The following is a 5,261-nucleotide window of genomic DNA, read 5'->3' as shown; positions in this document are numbered from 1 at the left end:
TTTTATGTTTGTAAAAATTGTTGGATTTTTTTTAATGCCAATGGAAACAATTTTATTTAAAGCAAATATCTGTCCCCCTATAGCGTTTGGATTTTAAATATTGTTGCATTGTGCTAGCCCAGTACCAGCAAGCATTCCAGCTGAATAGAACAATTGCTTTAACCACAGTTATTGTAGTTCACAAAGTTAAATACAATTATTAAAATTGAAAAGAAAGTATTCTGAGGTGCACAAGAACAATAGCTGGATGCCTGACTACACACACAAATCATTTCGTGGCTCCTGTATGCTAGCACCTGGAGGAAAAACTGCTGGCTTAAACCTGAGACAGACTGCTGTGATGATGGTTGGATGGAAGAAATGTTGTCCTCCTCTTACATCAAAGGTATCTGGCCCTCTTTGTCAAAATCATGTGAAGTCTCAGAGACCTGCACAACTCATCAATAAGTCTAAATGATCAGGTAGAGCAAAGGGTGAAAATACTCTTCTTCCACATCAGGTTTGCTAGGGAAATAGCACCTATATAAAGCATATAATCATATTGGTTGGCATGGATGACGATGTGTCACTATGACATGGGCATTTTGACATACTATGCCATTGTTTTCCCTTTAAAGGAGATAGGACTTGGGATGGGAGGGTGACAGGATAGGACAGGGCTCTGAGGTGACACTGAGCATTCACTCCCTCATGTGTTTAGCTGGGTAATTCTTGCTCACATGTCAGGATCTAACTGATCACCATAGGTGGGACAGGGGAGGAATTTTCCCTCAGTTTCAGATTGGCAGTGACCTTGGAGGGGTTTCTCCTTCCTCTGCATCTTGGGCTGACAGTCATTTGCCAGGATCATCTGGTTATTTCTCACTTAATTATTTTCATACCATTGCAGGGGCCTCAGGCATTGGTACACCTTTGTCCCTCCTACTCTCTGCCTGTGGCACATAGTCCCCTGTGGGCGGTTATACTTCTGTCTAATTTTAGTTGCTGGGTTTAGGGCGGGGTGCTACCTGGTGCTGGTGACTGATGAAACACAAGAGTTCAGACTAGATGATCTGCGGGTCCTCGCTGCCCTTAAACTCTGGCTCTAATTCCTTCCTCCTACACGGTAATCTGGTTCTGTAATCCACACTCCAGATAAGGTTACTGGAATTTGTTGTATTTGGGGCTGAAGATGCAAGCAGTGGAGGGGCTCCATATTATGCAGAATTCATCAGTCTGCCTCCTCTATGAACCACAGTGACTACCCGCCATTGTGTGTGATACCTCTATTGGCTACCATTCTGCTTCCATTACCAATTCAAGACCTTGATCCTGATTTTACAGTCATAAATCAGTAATGGACTAGCTACATGAGCAACTACATCTCAATCTATGCCCAACCCCCACCCACGTCAGCTGTGCTCATGAGTAAGAGGTGATCTTCAACTGCTGTAAATGGACGTAGCTCCGTCAAAGTTAATGGAGCTCTGCCATCCTACATCAAATGAGGACCTAGCACTATATTTATACATATCCCACACACAGCTCCCTATATCCAGGAAAGGGACATGAGCAGAAAGTTCTAGGAATTGCACAATGGCCTTCAGATCATGGATCTAATTCACCTGTGTAACAATTAGCTGCAGTGATGGATTCTATGCAAACCTTATGATAGATAAATCTGGAGTAAGTACATAAACTGGTTTAAAGTTAGACATAGAAGTTAAACAGAGTATAGTCTAACCCACTATATACAAAAGCACTTTTAATAGTTGCCGATTTATGTTACAAGGAAAAGTTTAATTCTATTTATCATACTTTAACTCTGTACTGAAAAGGGTTGAAAAATATATGCCAGTGTAAAAATCTTTAATAAAAACAGTACATTGGCTTGCGCAGAATCCATTTTTGTTGAGGTGGGGGACAATGTGTCACTGTGACATGGGCATTATGACAAGCTATGCTATTGTTTTTCTGACAAAAATAGATGAAGAAACCTAATGTAAGCACCAGCCTTTATCAGATTCAGCGACGCCCAACTATATAAATACTGCAGAATGTTTTTACTGCAATTAGTTGATTACTTCAACTGGAAAGGTTAGTTGAACTGACACTCGCTCTTCTTCTCTCCACTCCCCATGATACGAGAGCAAAACAGCTTGGATGAGAAGGATATAGCCTCATGAAGGAGTCTATTCTTTCATAGGTGTGTGAGAGAGTTACCAGTGTAACTTTGACTAGGTCAAATTCATCCCTAGTATAACGTCACAAAGGGAAAGAAGTTACACCTCCAGGGGTGAAGCTGATCATATAGTATGTTTTAGAAAGCGTTAGCTAAGACTGTGTGAAGGTTAGCTCCCCTCTAATACTGTAACCAGTGTCATTCATGGCACAATTTGATCCAATTTGTCCTTTTGAATTTAAAAAATGTGCAGTGACACAATAGTGTCACTTTTAGGCATGTGCACTCTGAATACTAAACAAACCCTAAGTTTCCTAGATGCTACTGCAAAGATCCAGCTGACCAATATTGTCTCATTGTTTCCTTCTCCTCCCCTGTCAGGCCTGTCTGTACCCATCTGTTGTCTGATACTTATACTGTATGCTCTTTGGGACAGGGACTGTCTTTTTGTTCGGTGTCTGTACAGCACCTAGGAGCATGGGGTCCTGGCCCACAACAAGGGCTCCTAGGCACTATGATAATACAAATGATAAATATATCCTGTGAGGTTTTTTTTTAAGATACCACCACATGGCATATGCTCTAGAGGTATACCTATATCTAAGTATTTATACCATGCTCATAAGCATCCTACCAAGTTTATCACAATCTGATATCACATGATCTAATTTTCTTCCTACTTGCCCAAGGGAGTCATGTCATTTATTTGTTTGGGGGTTTTTTGGTCATCTTCTCCTCTTGTCAGTTGCTTTGGCTAAGGCTGTGTGCAAACTGAATTGAAGAAGCAAATTTGACATTTTTCTCTGAATGGGGTTAAATTTTGATGATTCTCATTAAAATCAAAAGGGAGTTTCCGAGGTTGCCAAGAGGTTCTGGCTGCCAAGAAAGCACTGCTCTCAGGAGATTCATCCTCCGTGTTGATGACTTCATAGTTTCTGTGGAACATAACTGATGAGGGAGAATGCCCCCACAAGGGAAGAAAGGCACCTACATGGGTAGGGTGGGATTTTCAAAAGGACTTTGCGTTCTCCTAACTCGGCTACCTTCAACCAGAGCAGCATTAGGTGAACACGTTTTGAAAATTCCTCCCTTAGAGCCTCTCTCTTATTAGTGCTTGCAACATAAATACATAAGACAAAACAGAAAATAATGTTAGCTATGACAATGCCATTTTGTGGCCTACAGCCAGAATATTTTCAGTCCTATTGCTATAGTCCTAGAATAAAGTGGGAGATGGAGAGTGCTTGGAATAAAATAACATTTGAGGACTGTCACTCTTGGTACGGATATGTTTTTCCGGCTAGATCTACACAGAGTAGGTGTAGGTTTGCCAGAACCTGGGAATGAGCGACTGAGAATGGATCACTTGATGAATGCCTGTTCTGTTCAGTCCCTCTGGGGCACTTAGCACTAGCCACTGTCAGAGGACAGGATGCTGGGCTGGATGGACCTTTGGTCTGTGTGGCCCAGTGTGGCCATTCTTATGTGTATATGATGTATTTATTGTGTCCCTTGGAAATGGAAGATAGCACATTTTCCTCAAAGAAAATGTATGAAGCATGCCTGCCACTGGAGAGGGCAAGTTATATAGAGCATCGATGCCTTGCAGCAGTTGACCCTGCTGTGCCAGTGTCTACCATTTAAAAAAAGAAGTCTTCCTCTCAACAGACTGAGGCAGCTCTGGATGTTGTTCCATTACTGGGCTCAAGTGCTCACAAAAGCAGAAACAGTAGAAAAACCATCTTGCAAGAGGATTTTTTTCCCCTGCCATCTGAATGCTTCTGAGAGACATCTCTTCAGTTCTGATGAATGTGCACAATGTGAATGTTTTTATTCCAAGAATTAGAAGTGAGCAAACTGCAGATCTGGTAATTAAGGCAGTTTTTATTAATTCTTGCTTTAAACTATATCCTGTGAATTGTATACATTTGTTTTGGGCTGCAGCATGACTTCTATGACATTTTGTCAGCTATTTTCCTTAACGCTACTATTTGCTGGCAATTTTTTGTCACCAACAAATTGCTCCCAATTTTTTACATATTAAACAGGTCTTAACTTACTTATGAAGACAGGTATTATATAATGTAAGGAGGACAAATTGTTAACTGATTAAATGTCAAGACTTAGGTGTTAAAATTTAGCAAGATCAAAAGTTACTGACACAAAGATGTAATTGCACCAGAGGAAGACCAATAAATTGATCAGATCCATGGTGTCTCAGCTGACCCTGATTGTGAACCAGATACTTTTTCTTTAAATTTAACAAATAGCAGGATGATTAAAGAAACATCTTCTGACTTACATATGTTGCGGCATTAAGTACATCTGCTGCAAGAAAAGTTAACAAGCAGAGAAAGATTTACCAAGAATTATGGCATTTTAGGGGAAAGTTCTTTAGAGGAAATTAGTAACCATTACCACCGGAGAGATTATCAATCCATTGAGTGAGATGGGAAGTTGTTGGATACATTTTTATTCTTGCCAGTTAATTTAGAGCTAATAAATAAAAACACCTGTTTTATTTCTCCTAAACCCCACAGCCAAATCTAGAAATGCCCAAAGGGATCCAATAATGGAAGACTGCCTATTGCCACCACTGTTGCTGTATACGTTCCAATACAAAGTACTGAGACAAAATGTGTTTGCTTCTCAGCCGTTGGCAGTTATCTTGGGAGAGACTTTTGTATAGGGCATATTAAAACCACACCAGCATACTTGCAATGTTTTCATTTATAAAGATGCAACACTCAAACAGATCTATGATGGTGTTACTAGGCTTTAGTTTAAACAGCGTAAGCACTCATGGTCAGCTTGTATCCAGCTGCACTGTCAGGGTGCATGGGGCCCGAGGAGCCCCTCTATCACGTGCATCCTGGATAGCACCAGAGTGCCTTGCTCCTTTCACAAGTCCCCTGGCATGCAAGTAACCCAAAAGGGGAATAAGATGAGCAGGAGGCAGGACTATGGCCCATTTCTAGAATTCATAATGCTTAAGACTGACTCCTCCCCTCTTATTCATCTAACTGTGTGTCAAATCTGCAGTAGGGCTCTGTCCAGCCCAAGCACTTGGTGTACAAAACATTCTTAAGCTATTGCAAGG

This window comes from Lepidochelys kempii, chromosome 2, assembly GCF_965140265.1.
Source record: "Lepidochelys kempii isolate rLepKem1 chromosome 2, rLepKem1.hap2, whole genome shotgun sequence".
Taxonomy (NCBI): Eukaryota; Metazoa; Chordata; order Testudines; family Cheloniidae; genus Lepidochelys; species Lepidochelys kempii.
This window is presented reverse-complemented; position numbering follows the sequence as displayed.